Raw genomic sequence first — 12,510 nt, forward strand, 5'->3', positions numbered from 1 at the left:
GAGACAGGCGCCCGCGGCTAAAAATAAGTATTGCTCTTAAATGTTTAATAACTTTTGATCCGCTGATCCGATTCATACAATTCAAAGATTGGCATAAAGAAGAGAATCTCAGCTTTGTATCACATAACATTCGCGGACTTTCAGAGGCTCCGGAATCAGTGCGGTTACGTCATCAACATTTGACAACGCTGATTTGACAAAGAAACGCTCGTCACTGTGTCTCCGGACAAATCAGACATGATACATTGATGCATTGTCCCTCCTCCATGCCCAGATTGGTTCAAACTCGCTATATCACAACCAATAAGCATAGGTTTCGCTTTTGTTTGTGGACCAAGCTTTTTGAACAACACGGAATGAGAGATAGGCATACATTTCTGCGCGGCTAAATAAAACGCAAAAAAAAAATGTTTTGCATAAAATAATTCTCATACTAAGTACTTTTGCATGCACAGCAGCACAGAAACATACGGAACCCCGGAAGGGACGTAGTGGGGGAGAAAAAAAATGGGTGGGTGAAAAAAAATAATGGGTGAAAGAAAAAAATGGGTGGGAGGAAAATATATATTTCTAAGTTTTTTGCGTTCTCTCGCAAAGTTTTGCGTTCCCTCGCAAAGATGTTTTGCGTTATCTCGCAAAACTGTTTCTCCACAAACACTTCCTGTTCACTTCACTCACATAAACCCTCCCGTTTTTGCTGAAATTCTCCCATATTTTACCATTCTATCCCACTTTCTTTACATTACTGTGCGCTGATTGTCGCCTTTCACTTTGCAACCTCTGAACCAGTGAATGCATGTATAAGCGCTGACTGACAGACGCGCTCCATACAATAAACTGATCCCAGATCAGCGTCTGTACGCGCCATTTAAAGGGACACTTCTGTTATCAAACAAGTGCGCAGCAAATGAATCTCATGTTTTGTTTAGTTTGATAACAGAGGTGTCTCTGTAAGAATGCACAGATCTATAATGAAAGCAGTCCATTACTTTAGAAACTGTTTGTTCTCATTTAAGAGAAAATAAGCTGTTTAAAATAAAACATGCAGGACGGAGATGTTTCATATTATTCAGTGTATTTGTCTGTTTAAACATACACCCGCTCCTCTGTAAACGGCGTGTACAGACGCTGATCTGGGATCAGTTTATTGTACGAAGCGCGTCTGTCAGTCAGCGTTGCATTGCATTGCAGACAACCATATCCATATCCATGCTGGCACATAAAACCTAAGGATGTTCCATATTGAATCTAGTTTCGTTATGTAACTATTTATAGTATAGTAAATATTTATATCTATTTTTTTACTGAGGATTTGCACCATGTTTATTTGGACTTTATTTGGACTTTGACACATTATTTATTATTTTCTTATTTTTATTTGTTCATTGTAAGTGGTGTTGTTTATAGTAACTAAAAATATATTATTTGGAAAAAGTCAAATTTGCTTCACTGTTCTAATATTTTGTAACATTTGTAACATACCGTATACCGCGAAACCGTCAAACCGTGGTATTGTTTTAGACGATTATCATACCGTGAAAAATTCATACCGTTACAACCCTACCGAGGTATTACCGTACCGTGAAATTCTGATACCGTTACATCCCTAATATATATATATATATATATATATATATATATATATATATATATATATATATATATATATATATATATATATATATATATATATTTAATATATATATATATATATTATTATTTTTTTTTTAATGATCAGGTAAAGATATCAGTGAAAGTGTAAAGATGATTCAAAATGATTCAAATATGATGATTGTATTTTGTTTAGATTTTTTGACAGGGACTACTTATGACACTAAATCTTGTTTGGTTTTATTTACAAGTAATGATGATTCTGTTCATTAAATTGTTTCCCCCCATATAAAACTTTCTTTTATTTCTGTGTATCAGCAGTTGTGATACTATTTTATTTCAATTATTATAATCAACCTGTTTATTTTATGTAGGAAATGATGTAATTAAACAGCACTGATTTAAATGACCATTTAGGGAAAAGTTTTCTTCTTTTAAGCTTGTGAGTGAATGAGACAACTTCTCCAGAGTTTATTATACAGTAAGATAAGGAATGAATGTAACTCTACTGAAATATTATCTATCAATCAGCTACAGTCAGTCATTTAGGTCTGCAGGGTGAAAGTGTGTGGACATTTCTCTCAGATCTGTAAGGGCCTGGAGAACGACTGCTTGTCACAGCGAATAACATCGAGCCCGGAGTCATTTTATTGCCTTCATTAACACCCCCCCTTGTTGTGTTTATTAATCTCACCCCAGATGCTGTTGTTATTCAGAGACAAATTGTGGGATACGAAGTCTATTTAAAGATTTTGTCAAGCTTTCAATGAGTTGCACGTGCTCTTATAATGTCAGTCGATGCCTCGAGCTGCTGCATAATTTGCGTTACGTGCATGTCATTTCACAAAAAAAACAAAGTTTTTTTTTTTGTACTTGCACATTGAATCAACAGGGTCGTGAAATGGGTGTATTTCACGTTGATCAAGTCCTTTTTTAATTATTTATGTATAGCAATTTATAGTTATTGCTTTTGTAAATAGATACAAAATCTGGTAGTCTGGTAAATCAAGCTGTTTTTTTAAATAAACTGTTTAAATGGTAAGTAATATGTTTAACTATTATAATAATTATTATTATTTACAAAGGGTATGATAAATAGTAAACATTAGAAAAAGCTGCAAATAATTTTGCAAACAGTTTAGCCAATTCAAATTAATAGCTATTATAAAGAAATTCCATTCTCGATAACCTTTTCTTTACTGTATAATTTGAACATTGATTAAAGAGCTGGTTAAATGAATCTCTCCTTAGATTTTTCTTTGGATTACATTAAATAACAGAGCTGTCACTTTAAAAATGCACCGATCTATAATGAAAGCATTCGGTTGCTGTCCTAACTGTTTATGCTCATTTAAGACAAAATTTGTTGTGTTTAAAAGAAAACCCACCAAGATCAACATGTTTAGATGTTATTATTATTACTGTTTGTATATGTCTGTTCAAACACATACCCAAAACCCAGAGTGTCCACTTTCGCTCCACTTTAAATTGCATGTACAGAATCCATTTGGGAAACAGTGTGTATTTATCAATATGGAGCACGTCTGACAGTCACGCACTGCTACATGAACTGTTTTGAGGATTTTATAGGAGGTGCAAAGGCACCAATAATAAAAAGGAAGGGAATCACACTGTTTTTATATATATTTCAAATGTCTTTATGCACAAATAAAATGAAAGCACTGAACCGATTCACATTTAGGATCAAGGGGCATACCCTGTTAGTTTGACGGTATAGGTTGAGAATAAGGAGGATTGGCTCTTTAATGTTTATTGCCACCCTCTATAGAAATATTGAAAATATAGGAGAAATACAGGAAAATAACTTTACAGGATGATAGCTGGATAGATACAGGAAAATCCCTGGAAAAACAGGAGGGTTAACAGGTATGGTGTGTGTGTCTGTGTGTAAATTAAAATGTGTAAAAATAGAAGAATCTGTGATGCATTGCAGGGCTCTAGACTAAATTTTTGCACTAGTTTAACAACCTAATTTTGTTTCTTAGGTGCACCAGCACAAAAGTTTTCGACCTCATTGCATTTAACACAAAGCCCTTCACTGTCTATGATTGCTTTAAACCAAGACTTGGGCTTAATGTGTGTTTTTTTGTTGAACTACAGTTATGAAGACAAATGTATGTATTTTTTGGCCCTTGAATGGCTGGTCACACCAGTGTGATCTTACTTTTTTTAGTCGTAACTTTTGACAAATTAGGTCACACTCTAGAGCAGGGATGGGCACACTTAAAGAAGAATGAGATTTTTTTCACTTATTTTTAAGTTTCCAATCCAAGGCTATAGAGTAGGGGTGGTAAAACTCGGTCCTGGAGGGCCGGTGACCTGCACAGTTTAGCTCCAACACTAATCAAACACACCTGATCAAGCTGATCAGTGTCTTCAAGATCACTAGAAATCTACAAGCAGGTGTGTTTGATTAGAGTTGGAGCTAAACTGTGCAGGACACTGGCCCTCCAGGACCGAGTTTTACCACCCCTACTCTATAGCCTTAGATTGGAAACTTAAAAATAAGTGAAAAAAATCTCATTCTTCTTTAAATCAGCTCTAAAAGAACAACTGGCCACAAGATCAAATCAGTGGGGAAAAATGCATTTTTGCCTCCCATTTATTAAAAACACAACAATCGAATTCTCCCAATATAATAAATATAGTTTCTGTCCCAAACTATTCACATTTATTTAAAAATATTACCAAAAAAATTTTATGGAGACATTCACTAAAAACAGGTATGTTGATTTTTCTTGAAAACAAAGTGCTGTGTTTAGTTCTTTTTGTCATGTTTTCTTGCATATGAATACAACATGAAATTGTACAAAATACTGTAGTGTTTTAAACCATAGTAAAGTGGTTGAATAAATCTGTTGTTGAAAAATCAATACAAAGGGAAAAAAAACCTCAAAATTAAAAAGATACAAGCTTAAGATACTATAGGAATAGAAGAATATAATATTACACCATAATTACATTACGTTACTGAGGTATTACAACATCTAATAGCCACAGAACATTTCCCAGTGTTGCTCTGTGGGGCACCTAGTTAGAAGGAGACTGAACATTCTCCGGTATTTACAGAGGACATTATAAAGTGGGTGAGAAGGGTGGTCTAAGAAGACCTAAAGCTATGACAACATTTGTCATTCCTTCTTTCTGACACTACAGTCACAGATATCAATTCCACCTCCATAACTGTAACAGTCTAGCAAATAAGCAGACTAATATTTTTTATTAGTCAGTAAAATACACCTTACTATAGTATGGTTCAAAAACACTTTGAACTTTTTTTTTTTTCTAAACTTCTTTGTAACACACCACAGGGAGAAGCCATGACCAGTGGAGCAAAAGTTAGCAATATTTCTATCTATGACTAGTTTAGTTCTTTTCCCAAAAATGTTATACTATATTACTGACACAAAAGAACCTGAAAGGGTTTTTGCTTTGTAGAATATGCATAAGGAAAAAATGGTGTTTGAAAGAGAACTACAGCTGAGCAGAACTTCGCTTAATTGTCTCCGAATTTCAAAATGGACAAAGTACGCTCAATCTGATGATTCATAAGTGTGTGTATCTGAAAGAGAGAGGCCTTGGCAAAGTCTTCAGCAGTGTTGTGGCCATGTGTTCAGCTCATGTTCCAGTCGTCAGTGAATTGAGTGCATGACGAACACGTACAAGGCCAGTGTTGTGTCTTGGCTGTTTAAAGAGTGTTTTCTTCTTAGTGTTTGAGGTGGTCTCATTAGATAAAGACGGCTGTATCAGATTTCACACTCGCTGTTGCAGCTGAATGCAACCTGGTAAAAATGACCTCTCTCTGTACATGTTTGGGGTTCAAAAACTATGGGAGGATTCAAGATCTAACTGAATTTTGCTATAATATGAAACAGAACTGGGTTAAATGTGATCTCTTAGCATAAATTCTGTTGTGGGAAACCTGTAAAGGCTCTGTGGCAAAAGAAGTACAAAGACTAAGTACTTAAGTAAAAGTACAGATATCTTATAATGAAATATTACTCCGGCAAAAGTATTAAGTCTTTCCTTTCAATGTTTCTTTAAGGAACACTCCAACTTTTTTTATCGCTTTGTGAAATCTTTCTGCTTGGTGCAGCCATGGTACTGTAACTACAGATGTTGTAAGCTTTAAATAGGAATATTATGCTTTTTTTAATGAATTGGTCAAATCTGATTAAATTCATTATGCTAAAATAAGCTAAAAGTGACCCAGCTAGAACAAGAAATCAGCTAAAGTACTGAATAAAAAGTTCAAAAGTCAACTGTTTAATTCTAGGTGACTTGTAAAATGAGCATTTTTCAAAAAAGGTTAGAGTGTTCCTTTAAAAATGCAAAAGTACTAGTAATGTACAAAAAAGTTATAAATGTTTTATCTAAGTTAAAGAGTCCCTATTATAGGTTTTGGAAAATGACTTTCCTTGCAGCATGTATCACAGCACTGTGAGTAAATGAAAACACTCAGCTGAGATTTGAGAGTGCACCGGGCTTAAAACTATTGATTCATTAACGAAATAGTTCACTCAGAGTTGAATGAATTGTGTTGGATCTTTTGCCTGATCGCATCGACGTCGATATGGTACATCACCAAATATGAAGTGCCGCATCCGGTAAAACATGAACGCGCATTTCCCTTCAGACACTAGCAGAGCGCTTGTAATCACTTATCTATCATAGATCAGTGCTTGTACTGTATCTCTCAGGTTAAATCTTTATGGGGCTATTCAAATATTGCATTCAAAATCATGTTGAAAACGTGTCGCGTGCTTCTTCCTTTAATGATTTAAATGCGTTTGTGAACTTACGATTCTCTGCCATTTGTCATGGCTATGGCCACCATCAGCTTTTCCTACACGCGTGTGGCTTGGTCAGTTTTCAAACTAGTTCAACTTTTGCAACTGTGTGGCTTCAGCAGAAAAGATGCCGTTTTAAATAGTTTAAAAAAATCTGTTTTTAAAACAAATAAAGATAGCAGAAGTCAATAATTAATTTAGCCTGAGATGTTTACTCCTCCAAATACTTTAAATGTTTTTCAAAATAAACTATATTGTGTTCAGAAGGGAAAAAAGTTTTTGTATTTAATCCAGATATTTAAAAAGAACATATTTTAGAGAAGTAATCACAATACCGTGATACCGTGAAACGGTGATATTTTTATCCAAGGTTATCATATCGTCAGAATCTTATACCGGCCCAAGCCTACTTAGGGTTAGGGTTAAAAGAGTAATATTCTAGTGTTTAAGTGCATTGCTTTAATGCATTCCTGCATTGAGCTCCCATATATACTCTGTGCTACTTCATAACCACTGTGGGCGTTTCTCTCTGTCTCGCGCTGAACCCAGTCGAAAAGTCACAACAGACTGGGTCATCAGACCATCACAGCAGCTAGCCTCATGCAAAGGAGAGGCTTGGGAACAAATGAATCGCTGAACAAATCAAATAAGAGTCGTTGGGGTAATTAGATAAACAAACTGCATATTATAAGACAATGAAAGTGTTTTTTGGCCTTGCATGCATATTAGCATGTTGTTGGAGACCCCCAAAACCAAAACATGATCTTTTATAATGCATAAAAAGGGCGCTTTAATGTCAAATACATTTGTCTGGGATGGCTAGCTAACTCAGTAGCTCTCTTTCTGTATTGTGATGCAGAGTGCTCAGTTTGAGTCTGATGAAGCTCGGTTTTACAAAAGAGAAATAAAAAATATAATATCAAGATAAAACAACATAGAAACAGTGTACTTTTCTATTACGTTTGCTTTTGAATACGCTCTTGGTTGGGTTTAATGAAGAGTTTAGGTCAGTAGTTGGAAAAAACATGAAATGTATTTGCATTTGTTGGGATAATTTTCAACCTAGCTCAACCTTTTACAGCAGATGAATTTCACAAACATCTGATGGTCGTATCATTTAAAGTAATAAATCTTAAAATTCTTTATTAGTCATGTAGAATTCAGTCATGGAGCACTCAAACTAAGAAGGCCCTAGTTTTTGACCCATTTTGAATTAGTTTGTAAATTCAGTGAATCGTTTATTGGAGATTCACTCTGACTGGATCATTTGAATCAATGAATTGTTGACATGAGAACATTTGCAATTACTTATTCTCAAATCAGTGTGATTTGTGAACTGATGTAGGTTTATTGATGATATTCAGCTCATTCGTGGTTCAGATTATTTCTTCAGATTTCAAAATCTCTATCGATCTCTTCAGTTCAAAATACCATTCATTCATTTTCTTTATGGCTTAGTCCCTTTATTAATCAGGGGTTGCCACAGCAGAATGAACCACCAACTTATCCAGCATATGTTTTACGCAGCAGAAGCCCTTCCAGCTGCAACCCATCACTGGGAAACATCCATACACACTCATTCACAGAGATACACTATGGTCAATTTTAGCTTACCTAATTCACCTGTACCACATGTATTTGGACTTGTGAGGGAAACCGGAGCACCCGGAAGAAACCTACGCGAACACGGGAAGAACATGTAAACTCCACACAGAAATGCCCACTGACCCAACCAAGGCTCAAACCAGCGACCTTCTTGCTGTAAGGCTATGGTGCTACCCACTGCACCACTGTGACGCCCTCAAAATATCTTTTTTATTCTGATAAATTTATAAAATATAGTTTTGTTTTGCTTTAAGATGTAGTGAAGCAAAGTTTCCTACAATAAAAATATGAAAAATAATATTTATAGTTACTGGTTCTGCATGCATTAAATGTAGATTGCAGCTATTCCAGTCCTACACAAAACTCTGAAACATGATCCATTAGATAAGATTCAGTCTGCAAAAGCCCTGCCATCAATGGTGAGCACCTCCAACACAGGCCGGGTTGTTATTCAGCTTGCTAATCTAATTGACGATTTTTCTGCCCCAGTTATGACAGTCTCTCACAAGGACAGTCTCTGAGAAAAAAAAACATGATCCTGATCTTGGTTTATTGCTTCTGTTCCAAGGTTATTCTTAGATAGACATGAATTTCAGTAGTTTCTTTACTTAGTCGTCTGCATCCCTCTCTGTTTTATTACTTAGTTTAAACTGAATAGTCAGACAAATGAAGAACATTCTGTTATGAATCTGTAGAATTTGTCAGACTAAATTTTGTTCACCACACAACCACAAGGCCAGAATCAACACACATTCCTGATTATTTGTTTCAGTTATTTAAACTGTAAATCTGATAAATAAAACAAAGAACATTCCACTGAGAATCTGTAGAATCTTTGTTTATGCCAATGATTAAAACAATAAATATATTTTCTAGTTTAATACAAATTTTTAAACATTAAGACATAATTACCAACAAAACAAAAATCTGAATTATTATTCATGTTGTCCCAGCAAACACAATTGTTTGAAAAAAGAAATTCACATTGCTGATATTTCACTGTTTCTGTAGCATTATATTATACATTAGAGCATGTATAAATTATGCTATGATTACTGTATTATTGTTTTGCTGTTTGCTGATCTACTTTATTATTAACTATCATGAATAATTCAATTATTTTATTAGAATTGTTTTTTGGAATGCTACAATGTCATTGTGTTACAGTTCATGCCTGTAGCATTTCTGCATTTTGTGTGTCAAGAGTTGAGTTTGTTCAAGAAAGTTTTCAATTGTATCTGGATTTTTTTGTCTAGCTAGAATCTTTTGGAGAATGTTTGTTCTTTACAAACAAATATCATTAACAAGTGAAATCAATTGTATAGGATGAATGAGGACATCTGCATTTAGTGAACAAACAATAGAAATTGACAAAACATAGTGGTGAACAAGCAAATTTGAAATGGCAAAATGTTGAGAGAACTTAACATTTGAATGCAAAGAGATTTTACTTTTGTTTGTTTAGCCAAAACTGTTTAGTCTTTTTAAACACATGTACCCAAAGCCAAATCACTAACCCAGAATCATTCTGATTACGTAACCCTATATACATTTCTGGAAAGAGCAAAATGCGTCCTAGGAGCTACGTTTTTTGCAGTTTTTGTTTTCGCTAATTCTCCAGAGGCCGCTGTGTACGCTTTTTCAGATCTCAAATTTCTCTCACAAGTGCCATTCGTGCCTGCTGTTTTCACGTAAATCCAGAGGCACTGACTTTCTGACTGACCAAGCGACCAATCGCCACACCCCCTTCCCTAAACCCAACAGCAGTGGGTTAAAAATCAATCCAAAAAGCAATCCAGAAAAAGAAAAGCCCCCTTATTTTTACCACGTTTTCAAATTTTACAACATTCTCACCCTGTTATTTACTTGTTCATTAAATTTTCAGCTGATAAGTGCAGATTTTTTTTGGAACATCATCATACCGCCCCATAGCATTTGTTTTAAAGATGACATGCAGCCATATGTATTTCTGGCTACATATTTCGTAATCTCCAGAAATGTACATAGGGCTACGTTTTTAGAATGTTGCTATGTTGCAAAGCTGTTCAATACTTTTTTCAGAAATTTTATTTACTATTATTTAAATAGAAAAACATTATAAAAAAATTGCATAAAAAAACTATACATTCTCTAACATTTTATTAAATATTTTAAATTTTAAAAAGCTGATTAAATAACGTTAGTTCATTTTAGCTCATATTAACTCATGGTGCATTAAGCACAACTTGGGAGTTTTAATAAGGCATTAGTTAATGTTGAACTATGATTAATAAATGCTTTACAAGAGTATTCATAGTTAATGTTAGTAAATACATCATCTGAGATTAACTAATGGACCATTATTCGATAGTGTTACCCAACAATCTGACTTTTTCCCAAATCTGTGGCTAATTTATGAATTTTCTATAGTCACCTTTGTCTGAAAATATACCATTTTTATTTTGATTATGAAGTTGAAGTTTTTCCACAATAAGATAAGAAGATATGTACCGATGAAGTCATAACATAAAGTTCTTAATATTTTAAGATGCTGTTAAATAAGCACACGTTTCTTCCCTGACATTTTGTTTCCAATAATTATTTGAAACCGAAAACCTGAGAATATTCCATTGATAAACACACCATCACAAAGCCAAGTCAGCACACATTCCTTCCCTGACATTTAGAACTAAACCTTATTATCAGATTTTGGTCTTGCATCAATAAAGCAGTTCCCCTTTGAGCCGTGGGATGATAATCTCTTTAATCTGAGCAGGTAATCCAGCACTGGTCCGCCACGGATTGTCCCATCCACTCTCACACCCCTTTAAACATTTTGCAGATTTGTTTAATAAATTATTCTCAGTCTTGAAAAAAAATAGACAGAGAGTACAATCGAATACCAACACAATCTTTAGCAAGGTCTTACTGAATGCTTGGAAAACACTGCATCTGTCTGTCTTAGAGTCAAGATTGTTGTTTTTTACACTGTGGTGTCGTTAAAATCCTTAAAACAGTACTGTCATGTCAGGGTCTGAATTTATTAATAAACTCTGTTCATTATGTATTATACTGTAAGCACTTTCTTTGACCTTATTTCAGTTATTACTTAAGGCTCATAAAATGATTTGTTTGAAGCTTAAGGCTGTACATTATCATTTGTGGAAATGTTTCTTTGAAAAATCTCCACTGCAGAATCCTATTCAACCATTGATAATGAAAGCCACATGTAGCTTTACACGCAACCATATGGTGTCCTGTGCTGTCCAAGCTTATTGAATGCTTGATGATTGAGCGTCTGTATTGATTTTTCATATAATCTCCATCCGGGAAGCGAAGTATCGCTTATCATTCTGTCACAGAGATTTGCTGAATAGTCAGATTCATCTCTTTCAAACTGCTAATACATTACGGATATGTTCATATACCCTTTGCTCTGAGTTAAGTTGTTAACCAAGAATGCATGCAGTTTGGGGCATAAATAGGCTTAAAAAGAAAATGTCTTTTATTTCAATTTCATCATAAACATTTACGATCCTGTGATGTAAAAGTTGAACTTTCAGGATAATTACTTCAGTGTCAAAAGATCCTTCAGAAATCATTCCAATATGCTGATACAGTGCATCCTGAGAGTAGCGCTTCACTTTTTCCACTCCCCCACCATCCCCCCCCCCCCTTAACTAGGCATTCATTCATTCATTTTCTTGTCGGCTTAGTACCTTTATTAATCCAGGATCGCCACAGCGGAATGAACCGCCAACTTATCCAGCAAGTTATTACACGTCACATCACATTAAGTTTTAAACATCCACACACTACGGACAATTTAGCCTACCCAATTCACCTGTACCGCATGTCTTTAGACTGTGGGGGAAACCAGAGCACCCGGAGGAAACCCACGCGAACGCAGGGAGAACATGCAAACTCCACACAGAAATGGCAACTGAGCCGAGGCTCGAACCAGCGGCCCAGCAACCTTCAGCACTACCTACTGCGCCACTGCTTCGCCCTGCAAGTTAGGCATGTTATTGTATAATGATGGTTTGTTCTGTAGACTATCGAAAATAAAATATAGTAAATAAATATAGCAAATAATATATAGTAAATATTAAAGGGGCTAATAATTTTGACCTTAAAATGTGTTTTTTTTTTTCATTTATTTAGAACTGCTTTTATTCTTGCTGAAATAAAAAAAGACTTTCCACAGAAGAAAAAATATTATCAGACATACTGTAAAAATTTCCTTGCTCTGTTAAACATAATTTGGGAAATATTAAAAATAATTCTGACTTTATTTGTAAGTATTCACTGCCTTTGCTCAATACTTTGTTGAAGCACCTTTGGCAGCAATTACAGCCTCAAGTCTTACTAAATATGATGCCACAAGTTTGGCACACCTGTCTTTGGGAATTTTTGCTAATTCCTCTTTGCAGTACCTCTCAAGCACAATCAGGTTGGATGGGAAGCGACAGTGTACAGCCATTTTCACATCTCTTCTGAGATA

The 12,510-nt window shown here is 34.9% G+C and overlaps 1 protein-coding gene across 2 annotated transcripts in view; it reads left to right on the forward strand.

Moving 5' to 3' along the window:
* Positions 1-12,510, forward strand: part of rxrga (retinoid x receptor, gamma a) — a gene marked incomplete at its 5' end in the record, with an annotated part of 57,950 nt that overhangs the window by 14,508 nt on the left and 30,932 nt on the right. Inside the window, 2 exon segments of one of the 2 annotated variants that reach the window (NM_001443458.1) lie at positions 6,690-6,708; positions 12,170-12,190. 2 annotated transcript variants of the gene reach the window in all.

This window comes from Danio rerio, chromosome 2 (assembly GCF_052040795.2).
Source record: "Danio rerio strain M-AB ecotype USA chromosome 2, GRCz13ab, whole genome shotgun sequence".
In the NCBI taxonomy this organism is placed as follows: Eukaryota; Metazoa; Chordata; class Actinopteri; order Cypriniformes; family Danionidae; genus Danio; species Danio rerio.